General features: G+C 34.2%; 1 pseudogene; it reads left to right on the top strand.

Annotated features, from left to right (window-relative positions):
• Window positions 1-13,278: 13,278 nt before the first annotated feature.
• Window positions 13,279-20,715, top strand: LOC115967816 (annotated as a pseudogene).
• The last annotated feature ends 225 nt before the right edge of the window (window positions 20,716-20,940 follow it).

Here is a 20,940-nt window from a genome sequence, read left to right as displayed (position 1 = left end):
TTGTCGCATAGCAATTTTTGAATAGCAATTTTTGAGTAGTAGAATAATGAATTCATAAGGATCTACTATTTTATTTCTATCACTTACAACTTGTTATAGAGGTAATTTGTGGTAAAAGTAATGAAAATTGTTGCAGCATTAAACTTAATCTTAATTGAATGGTTGTTTATTAAAAATGAAAAAAAAAATAACAAATTTTGTTAGAAAATAATTACAACATACTACGTTATTTTTTATTAGAATAACTTAATTTTATTGCATTGAGAAGAAAAAAAATCTTAGAATATGAAATTAAACTTGTACATACAGTCAAAACAATAACAAAATCTTAAAGAGTGTGGCTAGAGATTATTAGTGAAGATAAATGAAAAAAAAAAATTAAAAATAAAAGGGAATAGAAAGAGATGATAGAAATCAAGTGAGAGGGTAAGTGAGGTAAAGTTTTGCAATATGACAAACTATATAAATATAATTTATATATTTATTTTACATAAAATATAGGTGAGTGGTTAGAAATATCTCAACCCGCTAATTTAGCTATATAACCCGCCTAACCCAACCTACTTACTTAGTCTTCGGATGGAGCGAGTTGATGGGTTAGATAGTGTTTTTTGCACAACCCTATGAATAACTTGTGCTCAATCTCAATGGTTTTAAAATGTGACCAACTAAACAGAGTTTTTTATTTTTTTTTTATTTTTTTTTTATAATTTTAATAAAGAGACCAACTTAATAGAGTTGGTAAACAAGCTCAATACAAACCAAATTTTTTTTTTTTTCCCCATATCCTTTGCAAAAGAGCATTACCACGGCGCTTGTGGCTTGACAAGTAGTTTTCTTTTTATTACTACATTATTTACGTCATTTTCTTTTTTGTATTTATAAGTGGAAAGGAAGATTTAAAACTTATGGCATCTACTTTATAATAATTGCTCTTTATCATTAAATTTAAAATATTAATCGGTTTTTGGTATAATTGGGATTTGAACATCAAATCTGGAAAATTATTGAGTATTCCCGAAATACCATAAATGTATACTCTCCCATCTCACATAATTATGGGTTGTAGGGGCCTTTTTTTTTGTGTTGTGCGTTGGGCTGGACTGCCTCCCGCGGTAATGAGCTCGAATGTTTCTGAGTAAGGGAGTTGAGATCGGTCCAACTGTAACTCAACTCGGGCCGGCTTGCGCACAAACTATGCCTCGTCTGCCAGGAGTGTGCTTGCAGCAGACAGAGCTGTTTCAGATGAGTTACGACAGACAGATATAATAATAATAACAAAATAGAGTACTCTGACTATTTAATGGAAAATGGCCAAGTAATCTTTACTTATAAGACATAATTACAGTCATAACAATGTCATTTATAAAGAAAGTAAAGGAGAAAGAAGGTAACATGAATTAATCAAGAATGAGCATAAAGTCAAGTTTAAGTTTGGTCCGCAGAAGCAAAACCAAAGAGAGGAGAACGCCTCCTCTCAATGCAAATAATCTCCCAGGAAAGATCCTGCTGTGGGGATTAATTGTTTTGAGGGAATCGGACCTGAATGGTTAATGTCCAAAAAGAATCCTTATTATATTTTGGAAGAGAGCAGGATTTAAAGGGGGAGAGAGAGAAATCGACCTACTAGTGCATGCCCATTGTATTATCTCTCTTTTTTCTTCTGTTTTCTCTCTTATCTTTTTTTTTTTTTTCTTTCTCTTGTTTTCTTTTATTCTTTTCTTTTACTTCGCGAATACCCTCTGTTTTTCGATCCTCCCCTTAGGGCACGACAAGGGTCTTTTTATAGTGCCTGCCGTGACCAGATTTTACCACTTTAACACCCTTAACCGTCTTTGTTTGGTCTGGGTGTAGTTGTCGACCACCAAAGGGTTCGTCTGTGTGCCACTCACCCTTGCCAGACAAAGGCAGGTTTGTTTCATTTGTTAGTCCATCATAGCACTCTTTCCTGCCACGGCGTAAATGTTTTCTCTCTCTTTCCCTCAAGGCATGCACCTAACGGTTCTCCCCTCAACCTTGCCTCTTTTGGGTGATCTGTCATCCCAGCAGGACGTACCTCCCAAAAGGGCTTGGGCAAGAGCTGTGCAGAATAGGTCTTTTCCCCTCTCCCCACCACCAAACCATACCCCCCTTACCTCTTACCTCTGACCCATGACCCCACCACGTCCCATATTGGCTGGGTACAGGCTGGTGGTGCCTAGGCCTTGCGCGTGTTTTCCTTTCATATATGTCCAAAAATCTGCTGCTGCTCATGCATTTGCCGCGGTCTGAAGCTTTGTTTGCACAGTCTGCCTTACCTCTTCGTTCTTTTACGTGGGTCGTTCTTTGTTTTCCCACTCCACTCACAAGCTGAGCTTTATTTGATTATGGGCCTTACGTTTCTTTGGCCCACTCATTGATTTCCTTTATTTCTTGCAATGTCATTCTGTTATTCCTGCCGTAACAACTTAATCCTGTTGGGCCTTTTTTAGGCCAGCCGTTTATTTCTTCTCTCAGTGGCTTGGCATGGCCACTGGTTTGCTTTTATTTATGGGCTCCTATGTCCCTTTTGACTTTCCTTTGGGCATCCTTGGCCCATTTGCTTTCTTTGGGTTTCCTTGGCCCTTTTGTTAATTCTACACTCCCATGAGCTTTTTGCTAACTTCATTGAGTTTCCCTGGCCCAATAACCTTATTCTCATCTTTGGGGTTTATGGGCCTGCCATAAACCCCTTACTTTCTTAGTTTGCATTACCTTGGGCCTGCAACGGCCCTTTCTCGTTTTTCTACCTCATACACTGCCCATGGGATGCTACTTCTTTCTTTTCGGGCTTCTTTGAGCCCACTTTCCTTCAAGACCCATTTGTTTATTTTTTGGACCTGTAATCCATTATTCTTGCCGCTTGGGCCTAATGGTTTTGCTGTCTGCTTTGTCAATTCTTTGTTGCCCTTATTATTGGGTTTTCTTTCTTTCCACTTGGATTCTTACAAATGGCCCTCAACATGGGTCTCACTAATTATATTTATGGTGGGATCCACAATTCATGTGAGAGGGGGAGTACACATTTATGGTATTCCGGAAATACTCAATAATTTTCTCTCACATATTTGTGGGTCCAACTAATTAAATTTATAGTGGGACCCACAATTCATGTGAGAAGAGGGAGTGCACATTTATGGTACTCCAGAAGTACTCAATAATTTTCCATCAATTCAACAACAATGAACTTAATAAGTTGAAATAATTGGAACTCACATTATGATGTATTATTTGACTAAAAGGTTATTGACATGTTTATTCATCAATTACTCTCCTTCCACTCAAATTTGACATTGTTGGTATAATGTCTTTGCCCACCTACCATACAAAGCCCACAATTTATTTGGTGGTATTTCGATTCCATATACATACTGTTGAGGGCCATTTGTGGAAGCCCAGGCAGAAAGAAAGCCCAATAATGAGGGTTACAAAGAATTGACAAAATAGATAGCAAAAACCCATTAGGCCCAAGCAGCAGGAATAATGGATCACAGGCCCAACAAATAAATAAATGGGTCTTGAAAAGGCAAGCGGGCTCAAAGAAGCCAAGAAAGAAAGAAATAGCATCTCATGGGTAGTGTATGAGGTAGAAAAGTGAGAAAAGGCCACTGCAGGCTTAAGGCAATGCAAACTAAGAGAGTAAGGGGTTTATGGCTGGCTCATGAACCCCAAAGATAAGAATAAGGTTATTGGGCCGGGGAAGCCCAATGAAGTTAGTAAAAAGCCCATGGGAGTGTGGAATTAGCAAACGGGCCGAGGAAACCCAAAGAAAGCAATCGGGCCGTGGATGCCCAAAGGGACATAGGAGCCCATAAGTAAAAGCAAAACAATGCCCATGACAGGCCACTGAGAAAAGGGATAAACGGCTGGCCTAAAAGAGGTCCAGCAGGATTAAGTTATTGTGGCAGGAATAACAGTCCAACGTTGCAAGAAATAAAGAAAATCAAGAGTGGACCAAAGAAATGTGAGGCCCATCATCAGATAAAGTCTAACTCTTGAATGAAGCGAGAAACCAAAGAAAAGCCCACATGAAAGGTCAGAAAACATAGATAGAGAGCCTCCAGATCACGATAGACGCATGAGCAGCAGGCAGACTCTTGGACATATCTGAAAGAAAAGCACGCGTAAGACCCAGGTACCACCAGCCTGTACCCAGCCAATATAGAATGTGGTGGGGCCATGGGTCAGAGGTAAGAGGTAAAGGGGGTATGGTTTGGTGGTGGGAAGAGGGGAAAATATCTATTTTTGCGGCTCCTGCCCAGGCCCTTTTAAGAGGTACGTCCTGCTGGGATGACAGACCACCAAAAAGAGGCAAGTTTGAGGGGGAACCGTTAGGTGCATACCTTGAGAGTAGAGAGAGAAAGCATTTATACCGTGGCAGGAAGAAGTGTTACGGTATACTGAGGAACGAAACAAACCTGCCTCTGTCTGATAAGGATGAATGTCACACAGACCTGGTGGTCGACAAGTACGCCCAAACCAGACAAAGGCGGTTAAGGGGTAAAACGATAAAACATTGGTCACGACAAGCACTATAAAAGGGCCCTTGCCGTGCCCTGAGAAGGGGATCGAAAAACAGAGCATTTACGGAGTAGAAAGAAAAATAGAGTAAAAAGAAGAGAAAAAAGATAAGAAAGAAAACAGAGAAGAAAAGAGAGAAAATTAAGGAAGAAGGAGAGGTAATACAGTAGGCATGCACCGGTAGATCGGTTTCCCTCTTTCTCTCATTAAATCTTGCTCTCTTCCAAAACGTAAACAATGACTCCTTTTTTTTTTAGTCAATAACCATTCAGGTCTAACTCCCTCAAAGCCATTAATCTCCACGGCAGGATCTTTTTCCTGGGAGATTATTTGCATTGAGAAGAGGCGTTCTCCCCTCTTTGGCTTTGTTTCGGCAGACTAAACTTAAAACTTGATTTATACCCATTTGATTAGTTCGTATTATTTTCTTTACTTTCTCTGTGATTGACATCATCATGACCGTAATCATGCTTTATAAGTAGGGATTACATAGCCATTTATTTAAATAGTCAGAATACTCTGTTTTGGTTATTGTTATTATATCTGTCTGTCGTAACTCGTCTGCAACAGTTCTGCTTGCCGTAAGTTTACTCCTGGCAGACAAGGCATAAGTTTGTGCACAAACTGACCCAAGTTGAATTACAATTGGACCGGCCCCAACTCCCTTACTCAGAAACATTCGGGCCCATCACCGTAGGAGGCAGCCCAGCCCAACACACCATACGCAAAAAAGGCCCCTACACATATTTATCCATCAAAAATGCAAAAGGAATGGAGATCATAATTAAGCAATCAACTAATAATTAAAGGAACAAAGATCATAGTTAAGCAATCAACTAATAAGTTAACACTTTACCATTCTAAACTAAATCTCATATTATACTTTGCACCCTAAACTTTTCGAATGCATATTTTGCACTCCAAACTATGACCCTTGTTACACTTTGACCCCGACGTTAAGTTTGTTGTTACAACTCAAGTTTTGAAAATTTGAGTTTCTACTACATCTTGACTCCTCAAAAATCAAGTTATAAGCCATATTGGTTGAGGTGGCAATGATTGATGTCTTTATTTAATAATATTAAAAAAAAAAAAAGTGCCCATATGGAACTTGAGTTAACGAAAAAGATTCAATATAAAACTTGACTTTCAAGTCAAGTTTTATATTGTATTTTTTTCTTTAACTCAAAAAAAGAAAAAAGAAAAAAAAAGAATTGACTTTTGGGAAATCAAGTTTTAAAGAGTAAGAGCAAAATTTCAAAGTGAATTGGAGTTATGTACAATAAAGCAAACTAGTTAATCAAGAAATCGAGTTGCATTATTTTGGAGTGAACTCATTCCATATAAAATTTATAGTAAAAATAACTGTAGAGGGTTCTTTTTACATTTCTTTTTCTAAGAAGGAAGTCAAGCCTGGCGCTTCGCAAAATGGACTTCAAAGTACCATTTTGTCGTTGCTAGATTGTGCGCAAACGTTGAGTCCAAGTTCAAGGGAAGACGCTGCAAAGTGAGCTTATCCTCTGTTTCTGCTGCAGAAGGAACTTTTCTCCAGTTTCTGCCGCAAAAGAAACTTTTCTCCAGTTTCTGCCGCAAAATGAACTTTTCTTCAATTTCTGCCATAGTACTGACTTTTCTGCTATGCATTAAAACTTTCTGCTGTGCAATAAAGCTTCCTGCTATGCAGTAAAGCTTTCTGCTATGCATTTGAAGTTGTCCGTTGTGCATTAAAGCCTTCTGCCGTGCAATAAAGTTTTCTGCTGTAAAGCCTTCTACTCTGCAATAAAGCTGTCTGATGTGCATTAAAGCTGTCTGCCGTGCTTTAAAATCTTCTGCCGTGCAGTAAAGCCTTTTGCAATGTGAATGACTACTCTTCATTTTTACTGCAGAAATACTTTTCTACTTCCTGCACATAAACAAATCTAAAATTCAAAGAAAATACCCATCAAACAAATGTTAGTTTAAATGGGTTAACATATTCTCAAATATATACATACATATATGAGTATATATACTTATACGTATTCACATATACATCTATAAAATATATTTTGTAGAAAATGAGAAACAAGATATATGTATATAGATATATTTATGGCAGGATAATGATTAGTTTGTGTCAAATGTAAACACGTAATAACAAATAAAGAAGAAAGTTTCAGCAGAAAATGTTTAGCTAGTATAATATCTAACACGGTAAATATAATAAAAAGGTGCTACAGCAGAATAACTAATACAGTAGGTAAAGATACCACAGCAGGACAACTGACGCAGCAAATGTGATAAAAATGTGCTATGGCAGGATGACTAAATACAGCAGATATAAATTATAATAAGAGAAATCAAATATATTTGCAATCAAAATCAAATATTGAATCTTCCCATAGGATAAATAAACCAAGAAAAAACCTAAACCCCAACTTGAACAACCTTGTCATAGACTTTTGCCATCAAAGTTGTGCATTTTGGAGAATAGGCATAAATGGCTACTAGCTATTACTTTTGGGGACATCAAAGAGTAGGTTTGCTAAGAGGGAGAGAAAAAATGTTCTATTGATGCATGCCCCTATTTTTGCCGTATTTTTCTCTCTTTGTTTTACCACTTTCTTTCTTTCTCTTCGTTCTTTTTTTACTCTTATTTTCTTATTACTCTCCTGCCGTAGGTTGTTTCCCCCTTTTGGTCTTTCCTTTTCTTGGGTCTTTCTCTCTGGGTGCTTCTACTCTCTTACCATGGGCTTACCCCTTAAGTGCTTCCATCCCATTGGGTCTTTCCTTCGGTGTTTTTTTCTCTTCTGTGTTTTTTCTCCCCCCTTTTCTGTCATGGTTACCTCTTCCTTTTATAGCGAATTGATTCAATGAGATTTCTCCCTTTTACCCCTAGGGCTTTACCAACTGTTTTTGGTTTGTTGTGGGCATCCCTTCGGGACTACCCACCAACCCATTGGTTGCCCCAACTACTGCCATTACTTAGAATATGTTAGCTGCACCATTACTCATTTCATGACAAAATTCCATTTTGTTTGTTCCTGCTGTGTACCTCTACCTATAGGTTCAAATGGATAAGGATTGGGTTATCTCACTACCTAGCTCTATGGCATGCATCTGATGGTCCCAACCATTTATTACTTCTTTTGGGTAAGATACCATCCCAGTAAGGTATATTTTCAAAAGAAGTCATGATAGAAAACCAAATATAGACCCCCTTTTCCCTTCACCACCAAACCACACCCTCCGAATCCCCTTGACCGTGAGCCTACCTCCCTTGTATTGGCTAGGTACAAGTTGGTGGTGTTTCGGCCCTTTTGTGCTTGCTCCACTGTCTTTTGTGTTTGTCTCCCACGCCGTTTCTGCCGTAGCAGATTAGTTCTATTTCATTCTGCTACGTGTCTCTGTCTTATTTCTTCATGCGTTTCCTGTTGTGTTTGTCTTTTCCTTTAGTTTGGCTTTTCTTTCCTTCACGCGTTTCTTGCTGTTGACATTTCCTGCTATTCCTTATTTCTTTTCATCATGCTTTTTCATTTTAGTTCTCACACCTATCTTTTATACAAAAGGATTTGGGCCTTTGTGGGCCAAATAATGTGGACTGGATCAAAAGGGTCTTGGGCCCAATTTATCTTCATCTGTCGAAGCCATTTTGCCAGAGAATTGTATTCTGCGGCAGATTTGTATTCTGCGACAGATCTGTATTCTACGGCAAATTTGCGTTTTGCTATAGATTGCTTTCCCTTGCACTTCTTTCTTTGGACCTTTCTCGCTCTTCGGTCTTCTTGGTGGGTCTTGCTTTTCATTGGGCTTTCTTCCTTATGGTACGGATTCAAAAATGGGCATCAACAATAACTTTAGTATTCAGAGCTTGAGTTGCATTTAAAATTTTGGGTTTCATTCCTAGAACTGGTATAGCTCATCTAAACCCCTATACCTCCATTTTCAATTTTCTACTACTCTTAGGATTTATGATATATCAATATACAAGTAAAAAAATAAAAAATAAAAAAACTTGATTTTTAGTCTATAAATTTTCTTAGATCTCGTTTATATACATTTTCTTTTCTTAGATTTAAATGATATACGTTTTCTTTTCTTAGTTGTTGTTCAATTTTTAGAGTATAGATGATATTTAATTTAATAATTGTATTAGATTGAAGTGTTGAATATGTGCATGAGTTTTCAAATGGTTTATGATATATCAATATACTCTTAAGATTTCTACTACACTTAGGATTTGTGATATATCAATATACAAGTTAAAAAAAAAAAAAAAAAAAAAAAAAAAAAACTTGATTTCTAGTCTATAAATTTCCTTAGATCTAGTTTTTATACATTTTCTTTTCTTAGATTTAAATTATATACATTTTCTTTTCTTAGTTGTTGTTCAATTTTAGTGTATAGATGATATTTAATTTAATAATTGTATTAGGTTGAAGTGTTGAATATGTGTATAAGTTTTCAAATGGTTTTGTATATATGTAATGGGTTTTGCAAAAATGATATGAGAGCGCATGAGTTTTGTATACATTTAATAGGTATTGTATGGTTTTTTTTATGTATGTATTGGTTTATGTATATGTGGTGGGCTTCGTTTGAATGACATATTGAATTTGTGCATGGGTTTTGTATGGATTTTGTATATATGTAATGGTTTTTGTGTGAATGATATGTTGAATATATGCAATGTTTGTATGTAAAATCTTCAAATTGAAATGAGACTCGTAGTTAATCTATTAAAAAATATATCATTTTATTTTAGAGAAAAGAAGGAAAGTCATTTTACATTTTAATAATTCCTTCAATCAATTCAAAAATGCATTGCTTAATTATTCTGAATAAACGAACTAAAATACATAACTCTTACTTTATCGAGTTAAGTTATGGGCTGTGTTTGTCTTTTTTGAATCATATCAAAATAAAACTACTCTTTTTGGTGTAAATATTTGTCCTTACTCGCTCTAAATATTAAAACATTGTAATACATAAATTGTAATAAATAATAGTAATTTAAATTTTCATTTTTTGAAGCTTCAAAAAAGTAAGTATTTACTTTTGATCAATTCTAACTTCTTGATTTGAAATGTTTTTGTTTTAAAGAGAGTATAATTTAATTTAAATAATAAATAGAGAATTAATAGTAAAGAATAATTGGTTTATATGTATTGAATCAATAGGTAATGGTTCGAGACTTTCAATTCCTTTTAGCGGAGCTCCTAGGAATGCCCTTAGTTAGTTAGGAAATTAAAATTAATTAGTTAATAGGTAACCAATCACATCTTAAAGACCTATGATTTATGGGTTTACCCAAAAAATGAACAATTAATTAAAAAGACTCACTCACACACTCACCTCAGTGTCACAAATTGCAAACACACATACTACACATTTCACAAGACAACTCCTACGGTTCGAGTAAGTAGGTCCAGAATACCAAAAAACCAGTACTACAAAGTTCGTAGATCGAAACTCATAACTTGTAAATCACAAATTGATGTAATAATAATAATAACAACAAGAATAGTTGTTTTTACGTTGACATTAAAACCAAAACTACACCTAAAAATATGTTGATGTATTGTGCATAGTACAACACATATAACATATCCAACGAATTTTTAGACATAAGTATATAGAGTTTTGACGACCTTGTCTTAAGTTTAAATGTAAATAATTATAGAAATCAGCATTGCTTGAGACCAAAAAGTTTGAAATATTTGTCATCATACTATTTTGTAATTCATTAATAGACTTCATTGTTGAACATGCTTTCAAAACTCTTAGCCCATGCCATCATTGGTATGGTAATGGTGAATTCATTGTCTTTCATTTTCTTTTGCATACTAATTAGTTTTTGTTGTTACTTTTTTTTTTAAGAGAAAAAGTAAAAAAAAAAAAAAAAAAGTCATAATTTAAGTTTCAGTTTAACCTCAATTTCTTCAAGTGGTTGAGTATAGGTTTTAAAAACCCAATAATGAAAATCCACAAATTTTAGGAAGAAAAAACCAAATTAAATGTAGCAAATGAACCATTTGTAGCTTTATCTCACAACTATAAATGTCACGCTGAATAAGTGTATGGACTGACTTCTTTGTTGAGAATAAGGACAATCTTATGGCTTGGGAATGTTGTATGATGCTTCGTTAGGAATGGGCCAGCTGGATAAATTATGTTGCTGCAAATTTGTGTTATATAAAGCTAGCCATGTAACTGTCCTAGCAAATCATCATATAACATTCACAAGTAATGGGATTGTCCTAATTTTTAGCAAATAAGCTAGTCCATTCACTAATTACAAACATTTTGCAAATATAATGAAGATTGTAGATCAAACCAAGCTATGAATGATACAAAATAATAAGGTTTCATGTGCCACCAAATTAAGGCCCAAAAATGATGTGGTATAGAATATAAATTTTTTCGTTTTCATTTCATTAATAAATAATAATAAAAAATACTTACAATTGCCCTGAGCATCTCTAGGATGAGATATGCAGTTGCTTCAAAAACTTTAAAACAACTGGCTGCTCAAATACAAATGAGTTCAAGTATTTAACTACAACAAAGTTGGTTTCTTAGGACAAAATTTGTAAGGTATGGTCCTTTTAGATAGACATTGTGGGGTGTGGAAAGAAAATACGTAAGTAGTTCTAGTTGTAATAAGGGTCGTTGTGCAACAATGCATGTTAATGTGCATAGTAAAGACACCTTATTGGTTAATCATGATGAACAAAATATGAGAGGTCTTGGACTCGTCCTCCAAGTCCAAGATATTCCTAAAAGAGGCAATTTGATTGGCGTTGAAAATGTTGAAGGATGTTGCCCCGAAGGGAGAGCCAAGAAGTCCAACGATGGCTTTCATAAACATTTTCATACAAACTTAAGACATTGTTTAAACTCTATGCTTATGTTTGAAAATATTGTTGGATATGTTATAAGGGTTATACTATGTACATCAAGACATTTTTAGGTGAAGGTTTGGTTTTAATGTTATTTTTATTTTAAAATGTTATTGTTATTGTTATTATTACATCAACTTGTGGTTTACAGGTCATGAGATACTAGCAGCTTTACGGAACCCTTTTTTTAGCCTTTGGGAACTACTTACTCCAACTTTGTGGAACTTGTTTTCTAATAGGGGTAATTTTAAAATTGCGTAAATATAATAGCTAACTTTCTCTAACATCGTCTTAAAATTGTGTACATGCGCTTCGCACATATGATGGGGTTTTTTTTTTTTTTTTGGTTTAGTATCATAATTTTTCATTCATCACAATTTTTAGGTATACACATTTAATATTATACATTTGGATTTAGTGTCATAATTTTTCATTCATAACCAAATTTTCTATAACACATTTCATATAGTTCACGTATCATAGAAGGTCAAAGAGTTACTAATTCACAATATATGTAGTTAAGAAAGTACGATACACAATATACAATTCAATTAAGAAAGTAGTATATAAATTTTGCTCAAAGGCTTACCAATTTTGACAAGAAAACACCTGACGATTGAGAAGAATTCAATATATGAAACAGTGAGTGTGGAAGAAGATAGTGTCAGTTAGAAATAGGATGAGAAAATGATGAAGTAACTGAAGGAATATTATGAGTTTGGAGTTTATAGGATGTAATGTTATTAGAATTTTTCCTTATGCATTCCACAACATTGAAAATGAGAAGAGAGGAGCAAATAAAAAGAGAAGTTTTTTACCATTTCTTATGTGATGTTGGTTGGTTTATTTTTTAATTTAATTCGGGGAAGCATTTTTCCATTCCTTATGTGACGTGGTAATTTTTATTTTTATTTTTTTTATGGTAGTTTTATTTTAGAACATGGTCCCCCCCCCCCTTCCCCCAACAAAAAAAAGAACATGGTGTAGTGGGAACGGGGAAGTGGGAATGTGTTTTTTTTTTTTTTTTTTAAATGAACATTGCATAACCTTATTTTATATTTTAAGAATAAGGATAAATTAATTAAATTATGAGTATTTTTTAAAGTAAAAAATAATAATAATTAACTTTCTGAATTCTTTTAATATATGAAAAAAAAACTGAAGAAAAAAAACAAACGTAATATCTATATCTCCTGTATATATTAAGAGGATTCAGAAAATTAGTTATTGTTTTTTTTCCTGTCAAAAATATCCCTAAATTAATTAACCAACAACTTAAAAATGAGGTTAAAATAGTAAATTGGAAAAAGAAAGTTAGTTATTGCTTTTTTTACTTTCAAAAATACCTTTACCTAAAATTTAAAAATGGGGTTAAAATAGTAAATTGACAAAAATAATAAATTCATACTTCTACATTAAAATACCTTTCTACTTCTAATAAAATCCTACTTTTACGTTGATTTAAATTCCTACTTCTACTCACTAACTCCCTACAAAATAGGATTACTCTTTTGTAAACTTTAAAACTCCTCCAATCTACAAAATTCACCCCACGTATTCATTTTTTTTACTTCATCACAATGTAATTGTTTCTTCTATCCTCCTTTTTTTTCAATTTTTTTTATAATTTCATTATACCCTTAAATTTTTTTTTTTGTAATTGAAAAATATAATAATTTTAAATTATAATAAATACTCTAAATTAACCTTTATCTAAATAATTCCAGACTGATTTACCCGGCTCACAAAAAAAAAAAAAAACGAAAAAAGCCCAACGAGATTTCTTGGACTCGGCGGGGTTTATTTAATAAACACTCTTATTTTTATTTCGAGTTCAGAGGAAAAAAAAGAAAAAAGAAGTGAGGCATGGATTTTAGTCCCCTCACAGTTACAGAGGCCTTGGCTTCCAAATCCTATGAAAAGATCGCTCATATCTGTGACCACCTTTTGCTTCAGGTAAATTATTCTTCTTCTTTTGTCGTTGTTGTTGTTGTTGTTGTGCGTGCCACCTGATACAGTGTTAATGTTGTTTGAACAGGCTGCGGCAGAGGGCGTTGCTTATGAGGACAATTGGCCCTACTACTCTATTCATCTTCTCGCCCACATTTACGTTGATGATATGTATGTCTTTTTTTTTTTTTTTTTTGGGAGAACCTAACAATACAATGTTTCATGTTGCTAACACTTGTTGATGTTTCCCATGTTTTTGTAAAGAGAGGCCTTTGCATTTATCATTTCATGGTTTTGCCTTTTGGGTCATTGCCGCTAGCACTAAATTATGGCTTTTCATAATATCCGGTAAAAACTTAGTTACAGTTATTTAGGTTTACTACATTAATTAAACTCAATGTTAAATATTAGCATTGATATACAATATGCTAGTATGGATGCGGAAGCGAAATCATAAAGTATAAAACACAATAACACACAAGAATTATGTGATTCAGCCTAATGGCCTACATCCACGAAGGAAACCCTAAAAAACTATATCAATAATATATTAGAGTCTAGTACAAATCTTATATTACAGTGAACTATAACATGTGTATATATAGTAAATTAAATCTTAGACTAATAGACTTTTAGTACAAGCAGCTGACTTGGTTTGCAAACAAAGTAGAATTAGGCTTGGGCCTATGCTAATGGGTTAATATATCTCTAACATTCAAAAATGTATAAAACTATTATTCAGCCTAACGGCTTACATCCACGAAGGAAACCCTAAAAAACTATATCAATAATATATTAGAGTGTAGTACAAATCTTATATTACAGTGAACTATAACATGTGTATATATAATAAACTAAATTTTAGACTAATACACTTTTAGTACAAGCAGCTGACTTGGTTTGCAAACAAAATAGAATTAGGCTTGGGCCTATGCTAATAGGTTAATATATCTCTAACATTCAAAAATGTATAAAACTATTTATACTTAGTTGGTCAACGCAACCATGTGTTTGAATTTAATTGAAGAGCCTAATGTACTGTATCTAAGAAACTGTGCCTAAGTTTTGACCTTTTATATCGTACTTGTTTTTTTTTCCTAACTGGGTGTTTTGAGTGAGCCCTGTTTTGCAACAACAATAGTTTTTGGTGTTTGTGGTGTTGTTGTTCGGTGAGTTGGATTTTAATGGGATTCACCTATTTTTCACATGTGGATTGGGTATATTGCAGTAACAGTGCTCGGTTTCTCTGGAAGTAGATACCTTCTGCAATTAAGGAGAGTCAGCTAGAAGTGGATGCAATTTGGAAAATTGGTCAGAAGCTATGGACACGGGACTATGGTGGTGTGCATGAGGCTATTCGTGTGTTTGATTGGAGTCAAGAAGTTCAGTGTCTTGTTGCTGCATTCTCAGGCAAGTCTTTTAAAATTACATCTTACACAATACTACATTACCACTATTTAGTAAAAACATATTTATTTGTTTCTTTTAACTCCTTTTGAATGTATTGCGGATCAATACCTTTTGGTGTGTGTGTAACTTACGAATAAAAAAATGTATTATTATTACAACAGAGCTAGGAATTCATCATTTAGATGGTGGATGAGTGATAGCAAGACTTATGTTCAAATTAATGTTTTCATTTTTTTTTTTTTTTTTTGGTAGTTGGGGGGAATCAGCATTTTTTTTATTGTTGCTGATGTCAAATATAACATAGGAGAGGGAGACATTGTTTTAATGATGAGAAACTTTTTTTGCTTTAAAGTGTGAACACAAGGATGATAGACAATCATTTTCATTTTCTTCTTTTTGTTTTCTTTTCTCATTGCTTCTCAATTGCATAGTTTAAGAAGTATGAAATTCTCAAAATTATAGGGCTAATGGACAGATGAGATGTTAATGGACCTTGTTCTTGGGAGTTTGGAAGGGCTGAATCATGAGGGACCATTGTTATTTTTTCCTTGAGGTGGTGGTGGCATCAAGTTCATGGCTCCAAGATCGCCTCAGGAGGCTTGCTTTGGGGTTTTGTACAGCGTGGCTTGGATTTGTGTTTGAGGGTTGGCCGCGCGTAGATTTCAGCAAGGTGATGCTGCATGGTTTGGCATGACGACATTTGATTTTTTTTTTTTTTTTCAAAATCTTATATTTTATTGCTGGGTAAATAAGTTTTTGAATTTATTGGGTAAATCTTAGATTTTATCACTGGGTGTTTGAGTTTTTGAATTTTTTGGGAAAATCTTAGATTTTATTGCTAAGTGTTACTGGCTTAGATTGGGGTTGGAATCGTGCTATTAATTGGTATTTGAGAGATTTTTTAAACATAAATTTTAGACCTTTTTTATATAAAATAAATGTAAATGAACTTTTAGTATTTGTTTTTGTATAAAACAAAAGTTTTTTTTATTGCCAACAGCAGATTTTTAATGGTATTGGATGGGAAGGACCTTGCTAACAACAAATGTGAACATTTAGGACTGAAATTACAAAAAATGAACTTTAGGGATGAGAATGACCATTGACACAAACTTATAGGGTGTAATTTGGATTTTAGCCTACAGTATTTGTACTCAAGGGATGAGATTGAAGTTGGTATTTTATGGAACATCATTAATTAAAAGAATAATATTTCAGCATATTTCACTGACAACGATGAGAAACACTTTGTTCTTTGAGCGGAGTTTGGTATTATGAATTTAAGCTGTACCTCTTGAAGAAGTAGAAATTTTGTTGATAAAGAATTTGATTGATTTGGATGATTGGGTGCTTTAACTAATGCTAAATTGTCAATTTAAACAGTAAGGCAAGAGTCTTACTTGGTTTGTGAAAGAAGGAAGCTCATGTGTTGCCTTAGCAGTCAAACATAGATTTCCAATTCAGGCCAGCAAGAAAAATGGAAATTTGTTTCATCGTTGACAGTGAGCTCATGTCTTTTTAATTTTGTTGTGTATGGACTGCTTATGCAGGTATTTGGAACCACTAAGTAAAGTGACCTTTAGCCTTAGAGCCCTATCTCTGGTGAGAGACAAAGCTTCTTTGTGCCCTGGGGAACACTGGTGCCTTGGGAGATTTAATAGTGTTTGTTATCTTCTTTCCTGGAAATAACTTATAAGAAAAAAAAATTCCTGGAATTGAGACTCTATTAGGTGCTAGAGTCTCAATTAACACTTTGCTATGTGTTCTTGCTGAATTAAATCCCAAAGTTACCTCAAGTAATCGTGTCTTCTGTCTATATTGTTCTTCAATGGAAGTTGCAACTTTCTAGCTTAAAGCCTCACTAATAGAGTGACGAGTAACCTATTTTCCACGTATCAGTTTAGATTAACCTTCAACTTCATGGTATTGATGGTCCCAATCTTTTTCTTTTTCATATATATTGTTTTAAAAATAAAATCTAGTAACAACATTACTGGCTACTCAACCTACTTAAATATGTAGTTCACCAGCTTCCTAATAATAATCAACTTCTTAGTAAACTCCTTGGTGAGTTCCTACAGTACTGAAACTTGGTCTTTCATTTTTAAAGAATAAAATTGTACGATCTTGTGACTGTCTATAATTGTGATCGAATTTTTGGCTTGCTGGATGAGACAGTTGGTTACCTTAGTGGAAAAATGTGGAAAGCTGTTCCTTTATGTTTTATGTGGTGTTTTTGGAGAGAGCGAAATGCTCAGATTTTCAGGGCTGTGAAACAGCTGTTGTGAAGCTCAAATTTCAGTTTTCTGAGAGCATTTTATCATTGTTTGGAAAATTCTCTCGCTTTTTTTGAGTTTTGTTGTAGTTCCTGAAAAATTGTTGGATGGTTTCCCTTTTTTCTTTTGGTTTTTGATGGTTTGATCAAAAATGAAGTAAGGCTGCTCTTGTTTTAGTGAGGCAATACATCTCAACTTAGATCTACATGTTCGTTCCTTCTCTTTCCTTGTTATCTTTTGGGGTCTATGTAGTAGTAATCATATTTATCTCCCCAATCCCCACCTAGTTTTCCTCCCAATGTTGAGTAAATAGAAAATGTGGGCTTGGCTTCTGCCCTTCCCCTTCTCTTCTATACCAAACAAGAGAATTCTCCATCCAAATGGCACTCTCTCCTCTCAAAAGTGTGGGTGGAAGGTGATGTTATGGGTTTAAAACACATTGGATGCTTGTGTTACTTACCAACAAAAAAAATCATGGTTTGGACTGCATAAAAATTATAAGACCTTGTTGGAGACCAGCCAAGAGTAGGGGTTTTGAGGTTCGAAGTTATTATCACTCCTTATCCTCACCTAATGGGATGCCGTTGCCTTGGAATATGTTGATGTGATCGAAGGTCCCTCCTAGGGTTGCAGATTGCCTTTTTTTCTTGGACTGCTGCTCTAGGGAAGATTTTATCCACTGACAATCTTCAGAAGAGAGGTATTAAAGTTTTGGATCAGTGTTGCATGTGTAAAAGGGATGGGGAGTCTGTGGACCACCTTCTTCTTCATTGTCCAATAGCTTATGAGCTGTGGACAATGGTGTTTTGTCTCTTTGGAATCGAATGGATTATGCCAAAGAGAGTTATTGATATGTTCGCAGCTTGGTAGGGTTCTTTTGGAAGGCATAGAAATATAACCTTTTGGAAGGCTGTGCCACATTGCATCTTGTGTTGTCTTTGGCATGAACGGAATGCTAGAAGTTTTGAGGGATGTGAACGGTCTATCCTTGACGTTAAAGCCTACTTCTTTCGTACACTATTAGGTTGGAGTGTTGCTTTTCATTCTTCTCCATATTTTTCTCTTTTAGATTTGTTCAAATATTGTAATTTGAGAGTTTGATTGTTCCTCACCCTCAGTACACCCCCAGTGTACTTGGTTTTTGTTTTTTAATAAATTTTTTGTGTTACTTATCAATATATATATATATAAAAGATATTAGAGCTCTCAGGACTTCAACATTATAAAAACTTTAAGCAAATTTAATAATCACCTTGTATATATATTACACCAACCAGTTCTTGTCCTCATAATTAATAATTTTTTTTTCTGTTTGACAATTGTGAATATATTGTTGAAATGAGATCTAAAGCCTTGAAAAGATTGGCATAGGATAATTCGAAGGGAATCCCTGAAATTCGGTCCAAATTCAATTTTTTACATATAAAAGGTTGTAATTTTTCCTTCCATCCGTATGTCGTTAAAGATGTTGCAATATTGTATGCCTGACCTTGTAGTTTTGCGGTTGTGTGTAAATGATTTTTTATTTTTGATAAGTTGTTAAGTGGGTAAATGATAATCAGTTAAGCCATATAATGGATTCTGTCATTACGGAATTCTATTGAATTCTGTAAATCTGTTTTCATATTTAAAGCACTACCTAATGTATATAGAATTACCAATCTTACTTCTATGGTCAATATGAAATCTTGAGATCCATACTTGAATGATAATTATTTCTGCAAAAGGGAAGTTTCTAATTTTCAAATATTAAGGTGGTTCTTTGAAATAGAATTAGAATGAGGCTAGTATATGTTATTTTTTCAAATTTTATTTTCCTTATAGTTTGAAATTGATTTCTCCCAAAAATTTTGGGATTAAAGTTTTTTGTTGTTGTTGCTGCTGTTTTGAAATTGATTTAGTTGAAAATTTTTTGGATTTTTTTTTTTGCACAATTATTTTCATTTCTTGGTATAAAAAAACTTGGGGTCTTAAACCCATGACCTCACCCCACCTGACTGTTACAAGGGGAATATACAATTTTAGATACAATTCTTTGGCCTGTACAATTATTTCTACAGTTGAATAACCAATAGGCACAAAGATGGGCATGGATTATATAATATGAGGCATTCTTGAAGAATTCACTGTTTGCTTTGTTTGTTATATGTATTAAATTTTCTTGAGGGTACTTGTCGTTTCTTATTGATGAATAGTTATATTCCATGTTTTTTGACCATTACCTTCTTCGAGTTGATTGGCACCATGACACTTCAGCTCACCAACTTATTGTAACTTTCTTCTGAACCTTTTGCAGAGCTTTACACAAAGAGGATGTTTCAACTGTTGCTTTCTGCTTATTCTACAATAAGCATCCAAGACACTGCTCTCTTTCTAGGAATGAATGAGGATGATGCCACTAATCGTAAGTATCTTATTTTCCATGTTTGACTTAAACAGATATAGCTGCCTTCTTAAATCAATGTATGAACATCTTTCCTTTATTATAATCCTTTCTGATTTAAGCATGTCTATCTTCCAGATAGTAATCTTATTGTTGTGCTGCACAATTAGAAAATACAAAGATAAATAACTATCCAAAGGGGACGTATACAACCAGAACCTCAAATATATAGATGACTTCATACACTCGTAATGGACAGTCCCCCTCTATTTCAAATTTTGTTAGGTTCCTGTGTTGCTTAACTGCACACAAAATCTTTATAAAGCCTTTTGTGAAAGGTCTCACATTGTCTTTTTGAGCCTCATAGCATGTTGGCTGATAATGTGTATGTTTTGTTGATTGTAGTTTAGGTCCCATCTTTGTTGTTGCTCAGTGGAAAAAAAACTGTCAGCAATGCCTGATTAGCCAATTCTAATTCCTGAGAACTTATGCTGGATCATTCAGGTAAAAGAACTAAGGAAGCCCTTAGAGAAAAATGAAGTTCCATGATTGTTCAAAGATACTAATAGTTGATGTATAAATCCCATCATGGCCTGCTAATTATGTTGTTTCCAATACCATTGGTATGATTTGTGGACATTCATTATGGTTCTGCAGAAGAAAAGTTTTTAATTTAAAATCTTGTATTAGAAAAATAGTTAGTGACCTAGATGTAATGCCTTCGGTTGTGCAATGCTTAATTTCAGTTGTTCCCTTGCAACTATTGTTAAATTGTTGTCAGCTAGAATTGCTGATGCAGGCACATTGCTTGCAGTTCCGTAGGCTTGTTGAAAAGATAGAATTGGCTGTCATCTAGAAGTAATGCATGTTAGATATATTGTCAGATCCTTGATTTTCCATTGCTAAAGGGCTCTTGGTTGGCATATGCAGATGTCCTACAGCAAGGTTGGGTTGTGGACCCTGCTTCTCAAATGCTTACTGTGAAGAAGCAGACTATTGTGACAGAGCAAAAACTGGATGCAACTAAATTGCAGCGGTTCATAGAATGTCTTCCACCTTGAGCATTAATCAAGTTTTGGAGAAAGTATGAGCTATGAATGCCTTTTGCTGAAACTTGATGCTTTTTGGTTCAGAATTGTCTCATATATACAACATACTATAATACTATCGCATACTTGAAAGTTGAAACTGTTCTAGCAATATATATCTCAGTGAAATTATTGGAGGTACAGGCATGTTTCATTGAATTTAATGTCGTTACTTGAGTATGATGAATATTGGCTAATTTTTTTATGACTATAAAATTTACTTTTCCAGTTTTGTTGCCAAAGAAATGCAAGAATTGTTCAGATTTCAAGAGTGTCAACCATTTAATTCTTTACTAGTGAGGGGAGAAAATGTTTTAGAAAATAATTTGTTAATTTTCTCTTCAAATTTTTTCTTTTCATTGTGCAGAATTGAAAATATCTTTACCAAATACAAAGAGCACAGCTTATACATG

This window comes from Quercus lobata, chromosome 11 (assembly GCF_001633185.2).
Source record: "Quercus lobata isolate SW786 chromosome 11, ValleyOak3.0 Primary Assembly, whole genome shotgun sequence".
Classification (NCBI taxonomy): Eukaryota; Viridiplantae; Streptophyta; class Magnoliopsida; order Fagales; family Fagaceae; genus Quercus; species Quercus lobata.
This window is presented reverse-complemented; position numbering and strand designations above follow the sequence as displayed.